We start from the raw sequence: 12,890 nt of genomic DNA, 5'->3' as shown, positions 1-12,890 counted from the left end.
CTCTGCTTCCAACTCCTGAAAGCAAACAGCAGACTATTAAACTTCTCAGCAGTGCCGAAGTACCGTATTTTTCAGAGTATAAGACGCACCTTTTTCCTGCCTAAAAGAGGGTGAAAATTTATACACTGAATGTAGCCCTAACCCTTTGGCCTTAGCCTCCCAGCAATTTATCTCTTTGTAGCAAATGGGGCTTGGGAAGGCTGCAATAGACTATAGCAATCCCTGCAGCCTGAAACAGCTGATGATCGGGAGAAATTGAAAGTGAAATTTGCTCCTTCCAAATTGCTGGAAGGCAGAGGCAGATTTTTTTCTTGTGCTAATCAGGCTGTTTGCTGCAAGGAGGTAAGTCAATAACTATCAATGCCTATAGAATGTTCAAATTATTAGACTTATTTTTTAAAGACTGCTTTATTGTTGTTCTAGACAGCTTAACAAAATGAAGAAGCTTTTTAAAATAAATGCTTGATCTGAAGAGGCCCAGTGCTATTGTGTCTTCTTTTAAATAGCAGAGAATAACGTATACTTCCAGAAAGCTACATCAATTTTAACAGCATCTGTACAAGTATAGTCTGAAATGTAATACCACAAACAGTGTATATTGTCTGTATTGTTTGCTGTTCGTTGCAAGGAAGCAAATTGCTGGGAGGCAGAAGCAGATTTCCCCCCCTTGTTTTCCTCCCCAAAAGCTAGGTGCGTCTTCTACTTCGGAGTGTCTTATACTCCGAAAAATACAGTAGTTACTGGAGCTTCTATTAGAAGAGGCGGTCCATGCAAAAAAGGACATATAGGCAGCTTTAGGGATTGGTTTGGTAGTTTCCTGGAGACCTTTGTGTGGCGTGGGTGTAGGTCACAAAGGTGGAGGAGCAGGTGACCTTTGATAGGTGGATAAGGGGGGCGAGTCATCTCCTTGGAAAATCTCATGGCTTTGTGACTTCATCCCTGCAGGCTAAAGTGTCAGTTACTGTCAGATGTCAGTCATCAGAATGAAGATGCCTTCCTAGAAGTAAGCTGCTTTCCAGTAGAGCTCCTGGATTCTGGGGAAGCTTCCCTCTTTTTGCAGCCAACTCTTAAGAGGGGTAAGTGAGGGTCTGAGTTTGGGTTAGATTTAGGGTGGCGGAGAGATGAATAGGGTGAGGGTGAAAGGGTGAGGGTTGGGGACAGGCTGGGAGGGAGGATGATGTTGAGAGGGTCAGGACAGGGGGAGGGGGACAGGGAGGGGAATGAGGAATGGGAGGAAGAGAAGAAAAAGTAAAAAGGGAAGGGAGAGGGGAAGGGGCAGAGAAGGAAGATACTTGTTAGTTGTTATACAAAGAGACACCTTTCTGCCATGATGGTTCAGATCAACATCTTCATGGTGTGCTCACTATAGCTGAAGGCCCCCTGCAAGGCTTACCAAGCCGAGGTGGTATTCAGCCGGTTCTGACCAGTAGTGGAAATTTTCAGTAGTTTGGAGAACCGGCAAATACCACCTCTGGCTGGCCCTGCCCCCATCTATTCTCTGCCTCCCGAGTCCCAGCTTATCGGCTGGGTCTTCTTTTGTTGCCCTGCACAGGAGAACGGAGCTGGAAAGCCGGTTAGTGGGGTGGGGAGAGAATGAGGATTTTGCAGTATCCTTGCCCTGCCACGCCCCCAAGCCACGCCCACAGAACCAGTAGTTTAAAAATTTGAATCCCACCACTGTTACCAAGTTAATTATTTGGAGCATGGGTCTCCCTGGATCAGCTAGGGAGAACATCAGCCCACTATGTTCTTCCAGGGCTTAATATACCTCCCACACTCACCAGAAGAAGAACCCTCTTCATTTTACAGTCCTGGAGCTGTGAAAAAAGGTCTCCCTCAATTATCTTCTCCCCCCACCCCCAAAAAGGGAACCATTTATTCAGCCCCTGGAAGTTAGTCACTAAAGAGTAGAAGAGAAAAGATGGCTGTCGCTTTCCCTAGATGTTCAGGAGGGCATCCATAGCGTTCCTTCCTCCTATTTTTCTCCACCACAATAATCCCCTGAGGAAACGTTGGCTGAGGAAGAGAGTTTGGCTCCAAATCACTCTGGGAGCTTCCATGGCTGGGAGGCAGGGAGGGAAACTGCTCCTAATCCAGCCCCATCATCACTCTGCCGTAATGACTGCTATTACTGTTTATTTATTCGGTGTATGATGAGAACATAACAGACGAGAGAAAAAAACTTACGCACACAATCCATGTAATTATATACAAAACTTCTACAGGGCTACGGCAGTGGCCTGTCATAATAATCAGACTATTCTCCAAAGCACCTGAGGGTAGAACAAGAAGTAATGGGTGGAAACTAATCAAGGAGAAAAGCAACTTAGAACTGAGAAGAAATTTCCTGACAGTGAGAACAATTAATCAATGGAACAACTTGCCTCCAGAAGTTGTGAATGCACACAATAGGCTGATCCAAAAGCAAACACATCATGGTGTGGTATAATGTGTGAATCTGGTCACTGAAGGTAACTCAGACCAGAATTACAAATATATGTAGAAATCACTAGGCTAAAACATATGAAGAACGGTTGCAGGAACTGGGCATGGCTAGTTTAATGAAAAGAAGGACTAGGGGAGATGTGATAGCAGTGTTCCAATATCTCAGGGGCTGCCACAAAGAAGAGGGAGTCAATTCAATTCAATTTCAATTTATTAGCGCTTATAGACCGCCCCCTCTCCCGAAAGGGACTCGGGGCGGTGTACAGTCCATGTCAAAGAACAAAATTAAAACAATTAAAATTACTACATGGAAAATATATATATACAAATATAAAATGGATAGATGCATAAGAGGAGGATAAAAGATGTGCAGTCAAGCTATTCTCCAAAGCATCTGAGGATAGAATAAGAAGCAATGGGTGGAAACTAATCAAGGGGAAAAACAACTTAGAATTAAGGAGAAATTTCCTGACAGTTAGAACAATTAATCAGTGGAACAACTTGCCTCCAGAAGTTGTGAATGCTCCAACACTGGAAGTCTTTAAGAAGATTTCAGATAACCATTTGTCTGAAATGGTGTAGGGTTTTCTGCCTAGGGAGGGGGTTGGACTAGAAGACCTCCAAGGTCCCTTCCAATTCTGTTAATCTATTCCATTCCATTCCATTCCATTCTATTATTCTATTCTATTCTATTCTATTCTATTCTATTCTATTCCATTCCATTCCATTCCATTCCATTCTATTCTATTCTATTCCATTCTATTCTATGCTGTTTTATTCTAATAGTTGCCCATGTGCCTAGCATTCATTAAGCTGCAGGATCCAATCAGGATCGTTCACCAGAATCAGAGGTTTAGTCTTTGCAGCTTTCAAACTTGTGCTGGAGCCCATCCCCAGGGGACATCTCTCTACGTGGAGTAAGACACACACTCTGCTAGAGAGAAGTTCCCTGGGGATGGGCTCCAGCACGTTTGAAAGCTGCAAAGACTAAACCGCTAGTCACGGTGACAGATCCAGATTGGATCCTGCAACATTATCCTGAGACATGGATATTCAAATTCCTTAAGCTACACATGATCTTAGGTAAAGGCAAATATATGTGCCAGTCGTTCCTGACTCTTGGGGGCAGAGCTCATCTCCGTTTCAAAGCCAAAGAGCCAGCGCTGTCCGAAGACGTCTCCGTAGCCATGTGGCCGGCATGACTCAACGCCAAAGGCGCACAGAACGCTGCTACCTTCCCACCAAAGGTGGTTCCTATTTTTCTACTTGCATTTTTTACATGCTTTCGAACTGCTAGGTTGGCAGAAGCTGGGACAAGTAACACATCGCTCGGGATTCGAACCGCCGAACATGATCCTTGGGTAGTGTTAAATAGGTGACAATGATCAGATGTAGCCATGTTGCCCTCTTGGGCGTCATGGCCATGACAAACAAAAGTAGACAAATGATTGCAGTAGCTGCCATGGAGAACTTCCCATATTCATGAAGGAGCTGCTATGCTGGGTATAGAACAGGGGTGTCCAAACTTGGGAACTTTAAGACTTGTGGACTTCAACTCCCAGAATTCCCCAGCCAGGGGAATTCTGGGAGTTGAAGTCCACAAGTCTTAAAGTTCCCAAGTTTGGACACCCCTGGTATAGAATAATAATAAAGACTGATAAGGACAGAGTAGAAAGGTCGCCTTGTAGCTCTTCTAGTTCCCCAGTTTGTTTTCTACATCGCTATCTACCTCCGTCTTTTCTTGGGCAAGCAAAACATTTCCCGAGAAATGACAAACTCATTTTTTAATTTTCTTGCAATGACTGTGGGGTACATGCAGGTTGCAGTTATGCCCTTGAAATAAAGACGGATCTGGGAAATGAATGCTATGCTTTGCAATATGCTGGGTTTTCACTGCTTCCTAGAGTTTTAGTGATTCCTTCACTTACTTCAGCAAACAAACTTTCCATTCAGCTTCCTTGCTTAATGTTCTCCAGATAGGTTTGGTTTCCATTGCCAGAATTCTCTAATCGAGTTGGGGGGAGCCTGGTGTATGTCTTTTGGGAGACAGGGAAGGAAATCACCCTGAGATCCTAATGAGATTAGGAAAAACAACTTTCCCTCAGTGATTGAACAGGCACTTGTGTTATCCACCCAACAGAAACCACATCGTCTCTGTTTTCAGCATTACAAATGGTTTTGCCGTGTAGTTTGAAACTACAGAAAATGCACATAGCGTTCTGCGTGTCTGTGTAAAATCGTCCCGCACTGAGGAGCAAATGCACATCAACAGGAATCTATCAGCACACGGGGGCACAAAGGACGTGCACATTTCCCCAAAAATTTTCAGTGCAATATTTTTTCAAAAAAATTCATGAAACTGAAATGTAGGAATGAGAGGAAAAGTTACATAAAGGCATGTGCAGCAAACTGCCATGATCTCAGTAGCTGTTTACCTTTTAACCTATGAGCTCCCCTAATTAGCACAACCAGATGTAAGTAGAGAGTAAAGGTGACCTACAGACATGCGCAGCAAGTCTCCGTGATCTCAGTGACCGATGACCTCAACTGTTTATTAGAACCAGGTAGTACCAGGAACCTTTAGATATGTGACGCCTCTACTCTGGCTGGGATCATCTTGGAGATTGACAAGTAAAATGTACCAATAAGATGCTGTTGCTACCCCTGCTTTTGCTTTGCTTGTTAAAACTGTATAAAAGCCAAACAAACTCTGCGTAAGGCAGACAGACATTTTGGACACCAACTGCTGTGATGGATTTCTGAGATCTACACTGAAAAACTTGTCTGAACGAATGAACGAATAGGAATATATGCTGTTTGGCTTAGCAAATGGCTCAGGGGTGGGCTTCAAAATTTTTAGCAAGGGGTTCTCTGCCTGGTTGCTGGGTGGGCGTGGCTATGGTGGGCATTGCCTAGTTGACCTCCTGCATCATGGTGGAGGGGGATTGCCCTCCCTGGGCTCCAGAGCCCCTCTGGAGAATGGAAATGGGCCTGTTTCCAGCCTTCTGGAACTTCCGGTAGAACTTCAGTCTCTGCGCGCACCCTGCACTTACCTGTATCCAAAACGGGCCACGTCAGGACTCCTGGGAGAGGCAGGGTGGGCGAGGCCAGCCAGGAGTGGGATTTGGGCGTTCTCCAAACTGCACAGAATCTTAGCTAGAGGTTCTCCCGAAGCCCTGTGAACCCCTAGCAGCTCACTCCTGAAATGGCTACATCAGACCAGGCTATTCAGCAATCCACGGAAATTAAAAACAAAACCCAAAATAAGATCCATAGCAAACCATTTCTGTATTGCTGCTGACCCAGATGTAGACATTCTCAGTCCTTTTACCTGCAGAATGGCTGAGATACAAGGATCAAACCCAGCTTCACACAGAGTCAGATCAATGGCTCAAACCATCTCGGTTAATCTCTCTACTTCGATAAATGGCATTTTTCTAAAATCAAGCTTGGACTTCTTGTAAGTTAAACACAAACGTGTAACCCTCCAAGTGAAGTGTCCTCCTGATAAATACCAGCTAAGCAAGTGGCTTTACCTGAAGCCTTGGTACAGCAAGTTCACGTACAAATGTTTCACAGAGACTCGAAGCTGAGTTTCACAGCATCTGTAAGGCTCTTTCTGGAAACCTGTTAAAGGTCATGAGACCAAGGCCACAGAGTCATCATCCTAGAAGGGAGAAAAAGAGGCATCACATGGCAGACCTCAGTGAATTATGAGTCTCTGGGAGACTTTTACAGGAGGTTAAAATCAGTGGTGAAATTAAATCTTTTTTACTAACGGTTCTGTGGGCGTGGCTTGGTGGGCAGGGCAGGGGAAGGATACTGTAAAATCCCCATTCCCACCACACTCCAGGGGAAGGGTACTGTAAAATCCCCATTCCCTCCCAATCAGCTGGGACTCAGGAGGCAGGGCCAGCCAGAGGTGGTATTTGCCGATTCTCTGAACTACTGAAAATTTCCGCTAACTGGTTCTCCAGAACTGGTCAAAACCTGCTGAATTTCACTCTTGGTTAAAATAATGGGTTAGATGCCATTCTACTGCACTCACAGGAGAAATTTATTAATGTCACCTTTCAATTTTTTCTTGAGGCCATGCAGAGCATGGTAATGAAAGCATTCCTTATATTATTCCATGTGCACTCAAATTTAGTCCAAAGGACCAAGGATGCTGCCTCTACTTTTTCCCAAGAAAGCATTCCAAATATAAATATACCACATTCAGAAAAATCCACTGAGCTCCAAGCCAGAGACAAAATCTCAACAAATAGTTTGGACTACAACTGCCATCACGCTTGCCAGTTGCTACGCTGACTAGAGTTGATCAATCTAAGAGCATCTGACTGGCACCATGTTACCAGCTATAGCCTTTATAGAATAGAATAGAATTCTTTATTGGCCATGTGTGATTGGACACACAAGGAATTTGTCTCCGGTGCAGAAGCTCTCAGTGTACATATAAACAGCAAGTAACAATTCATGGTTCCTAATCTTAGTTACAATCATAACTATTACAATCATAAGTTACAAACAACAATTGATAAGTCATAAGAAACAAATAGGGGAAGACAGTAGGAAAGATAAGAAGATGAGAAATGAGACAGTGCAATGGGAGTTAAATGTTCAGCAGAGTGATGGCCCGAGGGGGAATAAAACTATCTGTCATGGTTCCAAGTAATACACCCATAGCAAACAGAACTCAGAGACAAGAGTTTCCTCAAAGAACAAGTTTATTGGATATATCATATTGGCACAGGCTGATGAAAACTAACTCTAAAGGTTCCCGCAGTTTTCACCTAATTAAAAGTAAATGTTTTTCCCCTTTTCCCTAACAGTCACATGGTCCAATCAAAGTGCTGCCCGGTTGCTTGGAAATTCACTCCTCCTCTTTTCAGCCACCTGTGGGAATGTCCTTGGTTTTCAGGGGAATCTATTTTGTTTTGGCTACAAAACCCCAGCAATCTCCATTCCTCCTTCCCTATCACTCAGCACCAATGTGGCAACACTGAAGCCTCCAAGATGGCCTCGGTTCACGCTAGCTTCAGAGTTGACACCATCTTTATGTCTAGTTGTTTTGGCATGCAGTGCTCTATAGCAGTGTCCTGGGGTGGGGGGGACAGCTGGAATAGATTATATCCAGGATATGAGGGCTCTGTAGATATTTTCTCAGCCTTCTTTCTGGTTTGTGCAATACCAAACTGGTTTTATCTATGGACACTTCTGTTTTTCATGAATTTTGTTAATGGTAACATCAATATACCTGTGTGCAGAAAGTGATCCACCATGAAGAAGAAGGGGTCAACCTATTCTCCAAAGCACCTGAAGACAGGACCAGAAACAATGGATGGAAACTAATCAAGGAGAGAGAAGCAACCTGGAATTAAGGAGAAACTTCCTAACAGTCAGAACTATTAACCAGTGGAATAGCTTGCCTTCAGTAGTGGTGAAGTTGTTTCATCATTGGAGGTATTTAAGAAGACACTGGACAACCATTTGTCCTGAAGTGATATAGAGTTTCCTGCTTGAGCAGAGGGTTGGACTAGAAGACTTCCAAGGTCCCTTCCAACTCTGTTATTCTGTTATTAAGAATCTAGAAGGGCTGATCAATGTGTCTGCTTTTGATTGAGAGATTCAACAAGAACAGAATCAATCTAGGTTAGAAAGCTAAGCAGGATCAGATCTGGTTAGTGCTTGGATGGGAGCCTATCCAGAAATGGAGGCTGGATGGAGATGATCAAACCATCCCAGAAGAGATCTGTGGTGAACTATTTCTATACTATTACAATGAAAGCGAGCAAGACATGTCCTTAACAGTCACCAGTGGCGGATTAAGGCTCACTGGTGCCCTAAGCACGGACAAATCCTGGTGCCCTCTTCCTTTGTATGTACTGTACTGTACAAAATCTTCATTGTTTTTTTTTCTTTCTCAACTTTGTGGTGCCCCCTTTGGGCCTGCTACCCTAACCACGTGCTTAGTCTGATTAGTGGTTAATACACCAGTGACAGTCACCAAGGGCCAAACTCAGCTTCAAGGAAACTTGACTTTAAACAAGCAAAACGGGGATTGAAAAAAGCATAGAACACCCCTCTGGGGAAAAAATGGAGAATAGACGATTGTTAAACTGTGAACTATTTGTTCTCCTTGATGCAAACACCACCAAGATATACCAGAAAGCTACATTTGATCACAAAATACACAAGTCCTTATAATGACCAAGATGATGTATTTGGTGAAAGCCACCCGAAAATAACCAACACCAGATATTTCTGATCTGAATTTAGCCAGGACGGACAATGGTGAAGTCAATAATACTGGGATCCTGAACTGGACAATGCAATCAATATCTGATTCCTAAGACATGGATCAATCTGAATAGCATAGGTATGGGTAAAGGTTCCCCTCGCACATATGTGCTAGTCGTTCCCAACTCCAGGGATGCTCATCTCCGTTTCAAAGCCAAAGAGCCAGAGCTGTCCGAAGATGTCTCGGTGGTCATGTGGTTAGCATGACTAAACACCCAAGGTGCACGGAACATTGTTACCTTCCCACCAAAGGTGGTTCCTATTTTTCTACTTGCATTTTTACATGCTTTCGAACTGCTAGGCTGGCAGAAGCTGGGAGAAGTAACAGGAGCTCACTCCATTATGCGGAGCTAGGGATTTGAACCACCAAACTGCCGACCTATCAATCGACAAGCTCAGCATCTTAGCCACTGAGCCACCGCGTCCCTTTCTAAATAGCATAAATATAGCTAACTAAATATATATGCTAACTAAAAAGCTGCTGTGCCTTGTAGACATCCCTGCAAGAAACATTTCTTCCTTATCAGGGTATTGGGTTTCTATGTGATAGATCCTAATATAGATAAGTGACTTCCATTTCACCAAATCTTACTGCCCAATGTATGAATTTGCTGCTTTGGAAGACTCAAAAATATCTGACACTGTCTGATGGCCTTGAATCTCTTAAAAGAGATTCTCTTAACTTGGCGAACTTTCTGTTATTGTCTGGCAGCTGTGAAAACAACTTGTAACGGACACTGGTTGTAGTGTCAGCAAACTCACAGGAGTACAGCAAACCTACTTACTTGTTACTTGAAATACTCAGCAGTTCTGATTTGAGGAGCAGAAGCAGAGGAGACCCACCTAGGGGCCTTAGTCTAATTTCCTGCTGTTCTCTGCAACCAAATTGACTCAGACATTTTCTGGCAGGCTGCGTGAAAAAGGAAGAAGGAGAGAGAAATGGAGACGTCAAAAAAGTGTAAAGTGGCTAGAATTTGAGCAAATGTGACAATAAAGGAGAATATTTGTAGCTCAGGGTTGAACTGTGGGGTCCTTGGTGCTCTCTGAGCTTTGCTGTTTTCTTGCAGACATTTCATTATCCATCAAGGTAACATTATCAGTGCTGGTGCTGCTACAGTCCTCCTTCTCCTTCTCCACCACTCCACAAACTCCGTTCCCTTCTAGCACTGATGATGTTACCTAGTTTGGATAATAAAATGTCTGCAAGAAAACAACCAATCCACAGTAGTGGATTTCATTTTTTTTTTTACTACTGGTTCTGTGGGTGTGGCTTGGTGGGCATGGCAGGGGAAGGATACTGTAGTGTAAAACCTCCATTCCCTCCCCACTCCAGTCCCTCCAGGTAAAGAGGCAAGGAAGACACATCATGGGAATCAGCATGGGAGAAGATTTCCAAAATGATCTAGTCCAGAGTTTAGACTGTGAAGGTTGGACCGTAAGGAAGGCTGAGTGCCAAAGAATGGAGGCCTTTGAACTCTGGTGCAGGAGAAGATTCCTGCGAGTCCCTTGGACTGCAAGGCGATCAAACCGGTCAGTCCTAGAGGGGAACAATCCTGACTGCTCTTTAGAAGGCCAGATCCTGAAGAGGAAACTCAAATGCTTTGGCCACCTAATGAGAAGGAAGGACTCCCTGGAGAAGAGCCTCATGCTGGGAACGATTAAGGGCAAAAGAAGAAGGGGACGACAGAGAATGAGGTGGCTGGATGGAGTCACCGAAGCAGTCGGCGTGAACTTAAATGGACTCCAGAGGATGGTAGAGGACAGGAAGGCCTGGAGGAATGTTGTCCATGGGGTCACGATGGGTCAGAAATGACTTTGCAACTAACAACAACAAGTAGTGTCTACCCCAAGACCTCAGGACTAAATGGGGCCCTCAGACGTCTTGGCTGCAGCCTCCAGATTCCTCCCAAGGGTCTACCAAATGCTAATTATTCATAGGTCAGCAAAAGAACACAACATTCAAAGACATTGTATTCATTAATTATACATAATTATATCCTCCACGATTATAATTATTTCACATTTATATTTGATTGGAATTAAGTGAAGTCACATTCCCTCCTCGTCCTGTCACTTTTTGGCCAATTTCAATAGTATGAGAAAACTGCTAAAACATCTGATGGAACAAATGAAACAGTCTGTTCTTTCTTGCTTGCTATTAATTCTGTTGGGTGGACCAGCAACAATTCTGAAATTATCCAAAAAGCAATTTTACATCATTACCACTACAATCACTTCCAGCAGTTTTCTCTAACCAAAAGACTGCACTTGAACTAAAGCTCACCATGATTCCCAGCCAGAAAATTTTTGGCCCACATTTGCCAGCAGTCATAGCACTGGTCGACCAACATCTGAAGGATACCAGATGCTTTTGTTATTGACAAGAAGGTCTAAACTAGAGTCACTTTGGGTAGTGAGATAAGCACCATACGCATTTCAGAAGTGGTATTCAGCAGGTTCTGACAAGTTCTGGAGAACCGGTAGTAAAAATTTTGAGTAGTTCGGAGAACCGGTAAATGCAACCTCTGACTGGCCCCGCCCCCATCTATTCTCTGTCTCCCGAGCCCCAGCTGATCAGGAGGAAAAGGAGATTTTGCAACATCCTTCCCCTGGAGTGGGGAGGGAATGGAGATTTTACAGTATCCTTCCCCTGGAGTGGGGAGGGAATGGGGATTTTACAGGAACCTTTCCCTGGAGTGGGGAGTGAATGGAGATTTTACACTATCCTTCCCCTGGGGTGGGGAGGGAATGGGGATTTTACAGTATCCTTCCCCTGCCATGCCCACCAAGCCATGCCCACAGAACCGATAGTAAAAAAAAATTGAATCCCACCACTGATACGTTTAACAAATAAATAAATACCCCAATTTCTGCATAAACTGTATCCCAAATGTTGAAAGAGAAGACGTAAGATATTTCTTGCTCTCTTAGTGATTCTGGAAACCATCTCCGTTTTGAAAAATTCCTTTTCTCCCCTCTTTCCGTTGCTCGTGGCATTTTCAAAGACAAACTCTCAGCAATGTTTAAGTCAAAACTTTCCAGAAAATGCCACAGTACATTAAAGTTTCTGTGGTTTTGGCTGGTACCACACAGAGTAACTAGGCAACATCTTACGAGACCAAACCCAGCATATCCCTGTGAAATGGGAATGTGCTAACCAATTCCTTCACCTGGAACCTCTGTGGAATATTAAAGCTTTGGCAGGTATGCCTGGTATTATGGACTGCAGAGAAGAATTGATGTCCAGAAACAAGCACGTGTCTGGCTATCAGATCCTCAACTACTGTCACAAGAAGAAGAAAAAAATGGTTTATCATATTATTCTTGCTAAACCTCCACAGTAGAAGATTTGATCCTACAGCATTTTCTACCAGAGTGTTCTGACCGAGGCTTCCCAAGAGCATGAAACAAACTCCTTGTCCCAACAAAAACCCCTTTTATTAATTTGTTTTGAATTCTCCTCATTCATGTCCGTCAAAGTCTTTAAAGGGAAGATTTATAGTCACAGACCTTATCTGGCTTGGAAAGCTGCCAGGCTGACATCTTCAAAACTTGGTAAGGGGCCTTGGAGAGTCATGAACCAATTAAGCAAACTAATTGTCTCCTGCAAACTCCATTCCCCTTTCGCTCCTCTTTTATCTTCTCTGGGAGGGGCCATTCATCATCCACCTGTGGCCTTACTCCCAAGTAGACCCGTTCTTTAGCTGTTCCCTTCGTCTGGCCACTCTGTGCATGCGCACACTGGGAACAGGCTCCAGCTGTTTGTCTGCCTCACTGATGTCTGACTCTGAAGGCAGCTGATAACTGGCATATGGTTCTGGCCCCCTCTCTGCCTCCAACACAGAGCTCTCATCAGAGCCTTCCCTGGACTCCAGGACTGCCCCATGTTCCTCCCCATCCTCCTCACTGTCTGAATCTGCTGCCAGCTCCACTGGCCGCTGGCAGGCCATAACACAGGGCATGTACAGTCTCAAGGCTCATGAAGTATACCCCCTGATATAAATACAAAAAATTGGAGTTGTTCACCATTGGGAAATAGAGAGGAGATCGGGGAAGAAACTCATCAACTCAACATCTGGTTGAACAGCTGCTTTGTGATGGGTTAAGTCTACTTTGGTAGCTGTTTTATGAACAGGCAAGGTCTC

General features: G+C 44.1%; 1 protein-coding gene across 4 annotated transcripts in view; it reads right to left on the bottom strand.

The window, feature by feature from the left end:
* COL8A2 (collagen type VIII alpha 2 chain) overlaps positions 1-12,890 on the bottom strand; it is a 249,830-nt gene that overhangs the window by 44,846 nt on the left and 192,094 nt on the right. For all 4 annotated transcript variants that reach the window (XM_081962033.1, XM_081962032.1, XM_081962037.1 and 1 more), the window contains exons 2-3: positions 9,531-9,655; positions 5,982-6,112 (exon numbers count right to left, since the gene is read on the bottom strand). The gene's annotated coding sequence lies outside the window, so the exon portion shown is untranslated. The remainder of the gene's footprint in view (positions 1-5,981; positions 6,113-9,530; positions 9,656-12,890) is intronic.

The sequence above is a fragment of the Natrix helvetica genome (assembly GCF_964273705.1).
Source record: "Natrix helvetica genome assembly, chromosome: 9".
NCBI classification, from domain to species: Eukaryota; Metazoa; Chordata; class Lepidosauria; order Squamata; family Natricidae; genus Natrix; species Natrix helvetica.
The sequence above is the reverse complement of the archived record's forward strand: the minus strand, read 5'-3'. Positions and strand labels throughout refer to the sequence as shown.